Raw genomic sequence first — 13,767 nt, 5'->3', positions numbered from 1 at the left:
AGAAGGGGATATCATATGGTTTCCAAATTGTTAATACATATATTATATATATATATATATATATATATATATATATATAATAAAATTGAAATTCTTTTAAGTATATTTTGGATTATTCTAGGGAATTCTAGTCTTTATTAATCATTTACTCATGTGCTGCCCAGAATTATTACTAACATTGATATGTTTTGCTTCTCTCATGAAATTATGATTTCTTTGATGGTATTGATGATGAAATTCATGCTTTATCAACCTCCGTAGAACTTGTGAGATATAAATGTTTGTTCTTTAAGCAAGTATGTTTGAAGTAATTTCCAATAAAATAATAGAAATGCATATTTTAAGATTTTTAATGAAGTACCAGATAAAAAAAAATGCATCCAGCCAGGCATGGTAGCACATTCCTGTAATCCCAGCAATTTGGGAGGCTGACACAGGAGGATTGTGAGTTCAAAGCCAGCCTCAACAACTTTAGTAAGGCCCTAAGCAACTTAGAGAGCCCCTGTTTCTAAATAAAATATTAAAAAGGGTTGTGGATATGACTCACTGGTTGAGCACTCCTGGGTTCAAACCCAAGTACAAAGAAAAATTGTAACCAAAAGTTCTCACAAATAAAAATGACTCTATTTTGTCTGATAGGAATATGTCATTTTGTGCTATTGTACACTCTCTACATAAATGGGTAGGAAAAAGAGAATTTTCAGACTGGAGGATCCTTCACTGAATCCTCAAAGCACATTATAGTTGGCTAGCTAGTCTGTCTTCAGCTATGACTGCTTTGCTAATTCTTCTAAACCCCACAGAAGTATAAATTCCAAAGAGGCTATTGCTGATCACTCTTCTCATTTAGGAGAACTCCTGAAATCCACATGAATGGTAGAATACTTACTAATAGAATGCTCAGACTCTGATAGTCATTGATATTTTGATCAACTTTGTTGCTGGGTCAATGATTAATTTTAATCTTTGATTAATTAAATTGATGAATGCAAGAATCATCTCCCAAGTTTGGCAGTAAAGGATGCTTTGTAATAATTAATGTGCAATAATGGCTTATTTCATTAATGATTGAAGCTCCTTAAAAATTTGACTGTTGAATTATGGATTAATTGGCATCTAACCTTGAGTTACACAGAATCAAATAAAATACATTAACTATGCAGCCATGACGTGATTTACAAAACCAAGTCATCATTACTGACTATTTCCTTATTTATGATATAGAACCCAGAATACTAGGCCAGCTCAATGAAAATGCAAACTTTTAAGAATAGCTACATGTAATTTTTTGGCTATTTATCAGTATTTTCTTCCCTTGCCTATATCATTTTTGTAGGACTTAATATTTTTTTGCTATGATTTTAATCACTACTTGCTGCATCTTCTCATTAATTGGTTTTCAAGCAATTAATTCCTCCATAAATAGAAGGTATTGACCAAATTAGTGAAAGGCCATTTCCAGAATTAGACTGTGGTAATTAATTTCCTGGTTTCTATGTTAATAAGTTGTCGTGTATTGTTTGGCAGGCATTGATTAGTGTCTACATCAGACATGCAAATTAACACAGGCCTATTGGTCTCCCTGTTGGAAAATGTAAGGCTGGGCTTTGAAATGAAAGACAGGGGCAAAATCAGAGCCAACCACCCTGTTGAGGAGCACTATTTTCTTGCTCCCAGAGATATATAATCTTGAACGACTGTCAAAACCCTTTCCAGGTCACCAAAAATGGAGTTTAGAATGTCTTCTCAGCTGCCCTGTATTCAATTAAATATGGTCACATTTCTACTTTAATTGCAAGATACATAATATTAGATAAACATGGGAGAATTTTTATGGTTTAAATTTTCTTTACTCTGCTATGAAATATTTATTGTTTTTACAATATAATATAATAGTAAGATCCAAATTACATTTTATAAAACATAAGATATGAATTTCTTTTTAGGTTGTACCTACTAACACAGGCACTGTTGTATAATGAATTTTTTTTCAGCAATTATTTTTCCAAATCACGATGTGCAAGGTTTTTTTTCAATTCCTTCAATGTGTTTTATATTTCATGATTTTAGCTAATCCCTTTTTATGCATGAAATATTTCAAAGAGATGGTAAAACACAGAGAGTAAAAAGAATAACAGACAATAATGTATATCCCTTCTAGATTTAATTTGTATACAGGTTAAAATTTCTATCCTATACAGTTTTTGAATTAACAGTGGCAATATTCAACTAAAATGTTATTTTCCTAGTCTCCCATAAGTTCAAAGCAGCCAAGTGATCAAATTCTCATCAGTGATATCAAAGCAGAAACTGTTGTTTGGGACATTTAGACCATGTGTTTCCTCTGAATTCTCCTGTTTTTTGTAATATATTCATGAGGGCTGGGGTGATACAGCATCCTTCTTTTACCACCAGGTGATTTTGAGAATGGAATAATGAGGATTTTGATGTAATGATGAGCAAAGAACTATTCTTAGCCAAAAATATACCATGGGAAAGAAGAGAAACTATTTCATCCATTATTTCCATCAGCAAGTATATTGAGAGAACCTTTACTAAGTACTAAAGATACAAATATGAACCAAACCCATTTCTAGCCCTCAAAAAGCTCTAATGAGGAAAGAGAGATTTTTTTAAAAAAAAAATCCTTTAAAAATGATGCTTGAAATAACTTGTAGTAAGAGTAAAATGGTGATATGCATGTTAAGTCATTGAGCTTTGTACTATATATACCTTCAATGTCCTTGTCTTTCTCTTACATCTGAACACATGTTTGGTCAAACCAATCTCATTAAAACCCAGTCTTTCTTTCTTTTCTTTTCTTTTCTTTTTTCTTTTCTTTCTTTTCTTGCAGGATCTTGCTATCCAGGCTAGCCTAGAACTCAATCTTCCTGTTTCCACCTCCCCAATAGCTAGGATCATAGGCATGCTATACCACCCAAGGCACTAATCTGGCTCTTACTGCCTATCCTCCGAAGGTGACCATGGATGTAAATCATACACAAATTTATTCCATAGTCCATTTGCTTTTTTGTTCTCTTAGAAGCTTGTGTTACTTTTTGTCTCATTTCTAATTTCTAATATCTCCACCACATTCCTTCTTCATACTTTCCAGCTACCCATGATTTTCATGGTTAACTGGTGAACTTCCTTGCTCTTCCATTGAGAAAATAGAAGTAATTGGAGAATAACTTAACAAGTTCTCACCATCACATTTAATACTCCTCTGCATACATCCACATGTTACTACCCTCTCTCCTGTTGCTATGGGTTAATTTTCTCTGTCATACCTAGGGGTTAACCACTCCACTTATATACTCTTTCCTTTCCCCTCTTGAAAATTATTGACATAGCTCCATGAGTTTTCTCCTTTCTTACAAATCAGTATTTTTCTTTCTTTCTTTTATTGGATCATCCTTATAAGCAAACAAACTCCAGAGGTGTGTTCTTGAAGTGATAAACAAAAGTCGGAATAGATCTCAAGAGCAGTAAGCATGAGAAAGACTCAGAATGATATAGATTAGTTCACAAAAGGAGACAAGAAGGCAAAGTAGACATCTCAGAAAATGTCCACAGATACAAATGGTGATCAAGGACCAAATTGTCTTCTTGACACCATGTACATCTTACCCATTCTGTTTTAGTCAGTTTTTTTCACTGTTGTGATTAAAGTATCTGACCAGAACAATTTTAAAGGAGGAAAAGTTTATTTGAGGGCTCATGGTTTCAGAGGTCTGAGTCCCTAGAAGGCAGGCTGAATTTATCAGGGCTCAAGGTGAGGCAGAGCATCATGGCAGGAGAGGGTGGCAGAGGGAAGCAGCTCACATCATGGTGATCAGGAAACAGAGAGAGAGAGACTCCACTCTCCAGATACAAATATATACCCCAAGGCCATGCCCCATAGCCTACCACTTTAGTTAATCCTATCAGGGATTAATTCACTGATTAGGCTAAGGCTATAATCCAACAATTTCTCCTCCAAGCTCTCTTGCATTGTCTCACACGTGAGTTTTCGGGGGACACCTTATCTAAACCATAACACACACAACTCTGGGATAGGAAGTGAGAGAGTTAAAACCTTGAGAAAAGATTGAGAATCTTGAGTTGATTCCAATTCCTTGTTTTCATCAGCAGAATGGAAAGCTAAGACATGGTAATTACATGCAAATAAAACCACATCATCTTTATGAGCAAGGGAATGAACCCCTGAATTTGTAATTCAGATACTATATATACTGAAAATATCACTTTCAAAATTCATCTGATTTTTAGTATAAGATTTGGGGTTTTGACTGAAAATCATATAAACTTAAAGTTTTAACATGAAAATGATTTATCAAACCACTCAAAAAATACAAAAAAAATCCCACAACAACACATTATATGTTCGATAATATGTAGTCTAACAACAATGTGTTAAAGTTCTAGGGTACATTAGTCTTGAGAGGAAACACTAATCAGCAGCAGACGTAATGGGGCTCAGCAAATACCAGGGAAAGCAGAAATTTTATTGTAGTGGAGTTTAAGATGCAAATCAAGTTGGATTCTTTCAATTCCCATTTTAATTGAAATTAAATGTGTTTCTCTAAGGATGATTTGTCAACTAACTAGAAGTTGCACATTCAAAACTTCTACTGTTCTTACCTAATCTTAATTAAAAAACAAACAAAAAAAAAACCCAAAACCAACTTCTCTTCTTTGCTTGACATAGCCTTGAATAGAATGCAAAGATGTTGTTTACCTGTGTAGCGCATCCCTCCTTGTTCAAGACCAGTGATTATGTCTCTCTTTTCCCTTGTGTCCAGGCCAATCAGAAACAAGCCTAATTGTATGCTTTCCTTCACCACTTGACTAGTTTTCACAGCTTGATGTGCCATCAATCTCAAGATTCTTCTAAATTTAGTGAGTGAGTTTGACCATAACTTGGCATTGATGAGGTCTCTTTGCTTTAGTTTCTGGAAACATGATTACTGAAGCAAATAAAGTATTATCCTGCTTGCTTCTAAAAAAAGACAGGAAATAAGTGGAAAGTACATTGGCTATTTTACTTCTTCAAAAATACTCTCTCTTGGGCAAATCACTGTGCTGTCTACTAATGAGTTTGAGTCTAATCTGACATTGATGTTCTTTATGCATCATTTAATTGTTTCATGTTTAATTGCATTACAACAAAGCCAACATCTGTGGCAATGAAGATATGGAGGATATTTTGTAAACTCTGAAAAGTAGAATAGTCAGTGAACAGACTTCCCCATGAAAAAAATTTCCATGAAGTAGACTAATCATCTTGAATGTATTAAAAAGATTAAGGCTATCATAATAAAACAAAAGCCAGAAAATTAGTAAAATACAGAATTTAAGAGCTAATAAGAGTTCTTACTTGACAGCATAAACCATTCTTTTTCTTTGTTTTAGAATAAGAAGAAAGGGTTTTGGTTTTATATTAATTTGGGATCATATATTAGATACACTCTTAATAAGATGCCAAAAATTTTCAGATAATAAAACAAGTACCTCACTGATATTTGTTCTTGGATATTACAGTAGTTTAATTTCTTTCTCATGAAACAATGAATTCATTTTTGATGACCTATATATGGTGATTCTAAGGCTAATATGTGCATTTTCACCCTACTGAATATTTTTTATTAAAATGTATAGAGAAGAACAATCTGGCATATAGTAGAGATAAATGCATATTTGATGAGTGAGAAAAAAATAAATTTATAAATTGTTTAAGAGACTTGAAAAACTAGCCATGGCAGCACACACCTGTAAGCTAAGCTATTCAGGAAGCTGAGACTGGAGGATACCAAATTCAAGGCCAGCCTTGGCATCTTAGCAAGACCCACAGCAACTTAGCAAGACCCTGTCTGAAAATAAAGAAAAATAAAAAGGATTAAGGAGGTAGGTCAGTGATAAAGCACCCTGGATTCATTCTGCAGTATCAAAAAGGAGGTAACTAGCATAGGGTATGCTAGGAGTACATTGAGACAAAGGTACTGAATTTGAAAAGGAAGTAGGAAAGCCTATGAATCCAGTTTTTATTACTTATATTTTTACAAGGACAAGAGGTATTATTAAAATTCTTCCTAAATACCTACCCCTGGGGAAGGACTTGAGGGTAAAGAAGTGATTGGTTTGATGCTTTTAACATAATGTTAGTGTCTATGTGGGTCTAGATAATGTAATCTCATATAAACATACTTCCATTAGTGGCTCCTATAATTGATTACTGTGTTTGTAACATCTAAATTTCTATAAAGTCAAGACACCAAATTACTTTGAAGTATTTTCTGTTGGTGCATAGGAACACTGAATTATTTTTGTTAGAGAAAGCCATGAACCACGTGAGTTCTTACAATTCTTACAATTCCATCATTTTTTAAATTAAATCAATAAGTCATTAGGATTGTGTTACTGGCCAGCCACTGTGGCAGGTAAGCTAGATAGATGTACCTTACAATCTAGAGCAGAAAACAGAGATGGAATAGAATTAAAAGCATGCTAAATATTTAGTAATTTTTGATACAACATGAGTAGTTAACCTAATGTGGGCATTTGTATGAATCCCCTGAAGATGTAATATTTAAGATGAGATTTGAAAATGTGGACATAGCTAGGCAAGGGAGAAAGAGGAGAAATATAGGCAGAAACAAGACCAAGTCAAAGACCCTGAGGCAAATAAGAACAAGTCATGTCTAAGAGACAGAAAAAACGTCTAGCCTGGCTGGTACAAAGACAGCAAAGGGCAAGTGGAAGGAAATATAACAGGTAGAGCCTTCCTTGTCCCACAGCAGTCTGTTGAATGGAAATCACACAGCTCGGGGAATTGCATGATTCCTTCAAAATGTGCAGAGTGGTAGATAGATACCAACCACCAATCAAACCTATTCTCTTTCTTACTTTCATATTCTGGGAATCTATTTGCTAAGTCTCTCCACCCCACACCCAACTAAATTGTGTCATTGCTCTGGGCAATGGGGAATTTGGAAAGTCCCAGTGGAGAACATACCTTTTTACATAAAAGTCAAAGCAAAATCAGGAGCTATCATTTTTACCCCATTTGTCTTTCCCTCCTGGTTGTTTTCTGGCCTGGAGATGCAGCAACCATCTTACAACATGAGAATGACTTCCTGCATGTTAATGAGGATGATTCAAACAACAAGAAGAGCCTGGGACTAGGTAGGGAGGGTCAGGCTATCAGACTGTCCATTATTATTTTCCCACCAGTGTCATTGGCAGCCCCTAGCACTGTGCACTGGATGCACTGTGTGGCCGTATGCAGATAACTTGCCTTGGTTTTCATTTTTTTTTTTTTTTTGGTACTCAAGATTGAGCCCAGGGGTGCTTACACACTGAGCTACTTCCCCAGACCTTTATGTTTTTAATTTGACACAGGTTATTGCTGAGTTTCTAAGGGCCTGCCTAAATTGCTGAGCCTGCCCTTGAACTTGAGATCGTCCTGCCTCAGCCTCCTGAGTCAATGGGATTCCAGGTACACAACACCATGAATGGCCTTGTCTGGGTTCTTGGTGATAGGTGTCACTTAGCTGTTTTATCAGAACTGGACTGTTAATCCCCATACTTATTTTGATGTGAGAAAAATTAAGCCACCAAACTAGAACTTTCAGTAACTACTGTTGATTACTATCTCCTATCTCAATGGATCTGTTATGACTATTAACCACCCATTGGTTACTTTTAATTTTCAATATTATATTTCACATATTTATGGGTCACATATCTTTGCCGAAAGGCTGCATATTCCCTCTGCAAAAAAAAATAAATAAATACTTTGACAGACTGCTCTTTCTCTCTTCGTGAATATATAATTTCTGTGCTGGAATACCACTTTTTTCCCCAGGCAATGTCCTTCCAAACAGCCAAATGTCATCTTCTCAGAAAGTCCTTCCCTGTTCCCTCCAGGCAAAATCAGTCAGCTATTTCCAGGGCTCCTATAAAACCTTGAGCATTGATCACTTATACATCTTCTTAAAATTCTTTGTTTATATCTCCCTCTTCTGCCAGAGCTTGTGAGCAACACAAGGACACCATTCTTATATTTATTTTCCATTTCCAGCGCCTGGAATTTTTTTACTGTTACCTCCTATGTTAATACTAGAAAATGTTTGCTATTCTCCAAATTATACTTAAATGTTGTTTTAACGAACACTTATATAGTGCTTTTTATACTCCAGGCACTATTTTAAATGCCTTGCAGACACCATATACTTTAATGAATTTAATAGTCATAACCACCCATTGAGATAGGTGCTATTCTTAGACCTGTTTTACAAACAGAAAACTCAGGCCCAGAGGGATGAAATAACTTTCCCAAAGTCACATATCTACTAAGTATGGAGCTTGGATTAGAACCTAGACAACAATGTTTTGTTTGAAAAAGAATTTCAGTATCCAACTTTGGAGGAGAGCAGATTAGAAATAATCTAATTGCTTTACACATGCTGCAACTGACATGTATGTGACATGGTGATATTAAGTGTCAAAAAATTAATTTATGTCAGATACAAATATTGGTCCAGGTCTCCTATTTACAAGTCAATGCTATTTCACTGGGTTCCGAAATTGGCTTTGTATCAAATGCTCTGGGAAACTTTTATGATAATGTGGATTTCAGGATTTATTATCCAGATCATCTTATTTGGTTCCTGTAGATGTCTTAAAACTCTCCCAAGGTTTAGTTAGGTAGACAGGTCTACAGTATATGTGTGTCAGTCTAGGCCAGGAAAATAGAACACTGCAACTCTCATGGGAATAAGATGTTTAATTCAGTCGTTAGGGTTTACATGAACTGGACAAAATCGTAACGGTATGAAAGAATGTAACCTGAGAATCAAGAAACAGCCTTCAATGAATTGAAGAAAAACAGTGACTTCAGTCAGAAGCACCAGAGGATATGGAACAAACAGAACTCTCGAGGAAGCCTGAGAAACTGCGGTGACTGTGTAACCTGAGCGCTTCTGCAGAGGTCTTTGAGTCTCTACATGTGCAGTCACAACCTTCTAAGATCAATGGCTTCGGTTTTAGTTCCACCTTCCAAATTATATAGAAGCTCTTTTCATTGACAAACTTTGTGACCCAGATTCATATACCTAGGTTAGAAGATCCTAAGAGTATAATTGTCACCTTTGGAAATGAGTATTGGAGGTGCCAAGTAAGGAAGGGTGTGCCCAACATGATCCATACCTCTTGGGTTCACATCTTTGTACGGTTTCTCCCTGAGAGTGTGGGCAGGGCCTAGAACATGCTTCCAGCTAATTAAATATGGCAAGGATGTATGTGATTAAGTTTCCATGAATACATGAGACTGTTGTGTCTGCCTCTTTTGATGGTTCTAAGGAAGCAAGCTGCTATGAATCCTATTGCTGTGAAGAAATGAATGTATCCAACAATCATGGAAGAGGGAAAGAGACTTTTTTCCCTAGTTGAAGCTTCAGATGAGACCCCAGCCCTGGCCAACACTCTGACAGCACTTCATAAGATACATTGCTGTGGAGAGTCAAGGTAAGCCAGAAACAGATGTCTGACTCACAGAAATGGGAAGATAATAAATGTGTGCAGTTTTAAGCCAGTGTCATTGGGTTTCTAATGTAACAGATGTCTTGTTAGAGAACCACCTAAAACTAGATTGTTCAAATTATAAAAACCTAAAATACGTAGCACTGGCTTTCGAAACAAGAAGTAGCCAGAAGGGATTTTAATAGGACAGGGAAAAATTGCATTTTTTTTTTTTAGGAAGTGAAATTGGTCCTGTTAACTTGGAAAATGGACTATAGAAGGAGTGATCTAATATATTTGGTTTAGGTGCTTTTGAGGCAATACTGAAAGTGTGAACTGATTGCAACTAACAGCATTTATAAAGGTACTTAAAGAAAGAAAGAAGCTCAGGGGAGAAAGAAGTTCTTGGCAAACAGAATTTAGAGGGAATATCAATAATTCAGAAATTCAGTGCTTTAAATAACAATATTTCTCAACAAATCCAAAGTTTAAAAAACAAAGATGTGTCTGAAACAGCCTTTGTTAAGACCTAGAAAGGGATCAGGAAGATACATGTTCTTCTTTCAACTGGAAAAAAGAACTCCCAGAAAACTTTAAGGTGCGGTCCCATATAATGTCCAAGGGTACCAAAGTAAGTACATATGCTTAAGTCTATAGAAAGAAACTTGTCTCAAAAACCACCGTGAGAGTAAATCTCGACACACAGAATCGACTTGTAACAAATACGTAAAGAACAGTATTTGACCGAGCTGTGTTAGCAAAAAAACTTTACCAGCCTGCACTAACAAATAAAAGCAAACAACAACTACAAAAACAGATACATATCTGGGATGCAAAAAGGCCTCTTTTTCCCAGTAAAAAGCATTTGCTGTCCCATGCCTTCTTAGGAAACGATGAAGAAAGAAGGACCTGGTCAAGACCAGAGCCAAGGGCTATGGGCAACAAAGACCAGGCAGACAATCCTGGTAACAGAAGGGAAAGGTAAGGAAGGAAAACCCTCACCCTGAGTAGAAAAAAAGGAAAACATTCCTTCAGGAGTATTTCAGAATTGTTGGAGAGCACTAACTGCTATGTGCCAGGTAATATTCTGCTTCCTGAATGGAAAAGTTATCAGAGTTATTCAGTCTTTGTAACACCATGATGTTATTAGAAGTGTGGAGACTCATGTTTATATGTCCAACATTTTGGTCTACAATAAACCATGTATACATAGTAGTACCGTGTGATTATATAGGCTATTAACATCATAGCCATCTTAGTTTGTGAGTAGGGTTTCTATTATTCCTTTGGACCTACATATAATACATTAAGCATTAGGGTTATTGGTTATTGCAATGAAGGCACAGTCCGTAATAACCATGAACTGGAAAATAGTCAAAGAATTTAGATAAGCACAGTGTCAGGTGGCTTAGATTCAGTGAACTATAGTTATTATATTTTGTTACTATATAAAGTCTGATGCCATGATTGAATGCAACATTTGAGTGTCCTTATCTGGGAGTGCTATTTGGCATCAGAAAGAAACTAAAAGACAAAGGTACAAAGAACTATAAAGTAGAAAATTATAAACCAGGGAATGTACCTTTAATAGCACTTGGAACAACTTAAAAGGGTTCTCAACTCCATATACCTTGGGATATGTAGAAGAACACAGAATCAATTTGCTCTGATTTCTGTTGTTAATATTGTTAGTATACTTCCTGAACAGAGAAAAAAAAAACCCTCTATCTCTTCTTGTCATGTTGACAGCTTTTGCTACATAAATAGATAGTTATGTAGGCAGATACCAAGGTGTGAACTTCCCCCATGCATTTTAATTGGATCTTAGACTTGGGAGAGTGGGATTGAGCATGTAAATGGTAAGGATACGCATCAAATAAAGTCCAGATACCTACTTTAAGTCAGTAAAGTGGGCACTGCATAGTTAAAAGTGGGACCAGATTGTTGTATATCAGTAAGTAGCTCATAGGTCCCAGAAACAGGGAGGTATTTTGTGACCTATAGGAAAACCACATCTCTGCATTGCCTTTTTTCCTCTATAATTGCAACTGAGAAAGATGGCTTTGGAACACAAACTTTGTACATCAGGTTATCTGCAGCCCAGAGACAAAGCTCATTCATGTGTTTTTCCTTAGAAGAACTTTTTCTTTCCTTTTTGGTACTTATAAAATATTAATTCACTGTTACATTCATTTACAAATATTTACTTATTGCTTGCAATCCTATGGGCTCTGAGGTCACGAAGTAAAAAGTATAGAAATGGTTAGTGCTATCCTGAAGTGTGTATATGAAAAATCAGTAAGTTAATGAAACTAGAAATACATGAAAGGATTATGAATTGTGATATTGTATAGAAGTAAAAGGCTGAGACACAGGTCACAAAGGTCCTCCATAAAAAAAGTGAAACTTAAGCCAAAACCCAAAAGAGGATAAAGGAGCTGCCCATTGCATATGGAAGGCCAATGCATTTCAGCAGAAAGACAAGCCTGTGCAAAGAACCTAAAAGAGTAGAAGAAATCATGGTGTCTTAAAGCAGAACAAAAAGGATGACTAGTGGGACTCAAGAAGAAAAGTGGTATGAGATAGCGTTAGGGTGATAGATAGGGAGGGGCCAGGTCAAACAATGCCTCATAGGTGAGAGGAGTTTTTATTCAATGGCCCTTAAAAGGTGATAGTGACAAGATTCATTTATTTTTTTATGATGTGTTTTTCAACTTGTTCTTATTGTACATGAAAGTAGAATCTGTTTTGATATGTTATACATATGTGGAGTGTAACTTCTCATTCTTCTGGTTGTACATGATATAGAATTACATGGGTTGTGTTCATAGGATAGTAATGTCCAATTCATTCTACTGTCTTTCCTGTTCCTGTACCCCCTCCCTTCCCTTCATTCCGCTTTGTCTAATCCAAAGTACTTCTGTTCTTCCCACCCCTCCCCCGTTATTATAGGTTAGCATCCGCATATCAGAGAATACATTCAGCCTTTGGTTATTTTTTAACATATCTTTGGTCCATGTGTGAACAGTGGATTGACAAGAATGGAAGTAGAGAGACTAGTCAGAATGCTGCAGAAATTTTTTTCAGAAGAGGAGAATCGTGATCAGATTAATATAGATAAAATGGAATAGGAAAGCCTTGCTGGAGGCTAGGTATGTTTTTAAGGTAGATCTTATGGGATACATTGATGGATTATTTCTCAAAGGAAAGAGGGTGAAAAAGATAAAGGAAGAATCAAAGATGCTTTATGGGTTTCTGGTTTGAAAAATTTACTAGAATGGAAAATAATGACTGCCGGGTTTCTGTTCTTGCAACTAAAAGGCTCAGGGGTCACTCTAGTTAAACTGGGCTAACTGGGCTGCATGAAATAACCACACAAGAGACACAAATACCTTTTTCTTTGGGGTTGCTGTGACGGCTCCTCTGACCTTAAGGGTCCGCAGAAAGAGAGAGAGAGAGCACCTGCTAATCCCTTTTATTGAGGAGAAGCTATTCAAATGAGGCAAGGGGTCAGGTTTCAGGGGGCTGAGTCTATCTTCATGATGTCCACTGTCAGGAGGCTGACTGACACCTGGACAGGCCACACCCAAGGGCACAGTAAGAGGAGGGGACACACACAAGGCACTTCCATGGAAGATTCTATCCTAAACAGGGCAAGGGGTTATATTACAAAGGAACAGGTGAGCATAGCTTCACCCATGGGGCTGTAGCAAGACACCCCCATTTCTGTGACTGAGCGTTCAGCACCCAGCTAGGGAGTGTAACTCAGTCACCGGTAAGGTTGGCCTCCCACAAATGACGACTGGAGATCAAGAGTTCCATTTTAAGGTGTCTGTGAAGCCCTTAAGTCCTGATGTCAAATTGTAGTGTGTGCCTCTTGGCACTGGGAGAAGACTGGGCTGGAGATGCAAATGTAGTAGATATTAGCATAAATATCTATTCACAGTTAAGGGCTTGTGGAGGTAGCAATGGATAGGTTAGATAACAGAGAAAGAAGGGCCATGATCCACTCCTGAGGATGTAAATATTACATCTTGAGTTGCAGGATGAGAGACCAGCCAATGGAAGGTGATATGGCTACAGGAGGAGAGACATAGTGTGACCACACGAACTGACTCCTTTAGTGAGAGCGAACTCATGAGCAGGAAGTTGCTTGCATTTACAGAGCAGAGAGAGGAAAATGCGACAGCAAATAGCTTTCTAACGCCTTAGCTTTGCATCCCAAGTGCCAAAGAGTCTTGCTAT

Source organism: Callospermophilus lateralis, chromosome 8, assembly GCF_048772815.1.
Source record: "Callospermophilus lateralis isolate mCalLat2 chromosome 8, mCalLat2.hap1, whole genome shotgun sequence".
NCBI classification, from domain to species: domain Eukaryota; kingdom Metazoa; phylum Chordata; class Mammalia; order Rodentia; family Sciuridae; genus Callospermophilus; species Callospermophilus lateralis.
The sequence above is the reverse complement of the archived record's forward strand: the minus strand, read 5'-3'. Positions refer to the sequence as shown.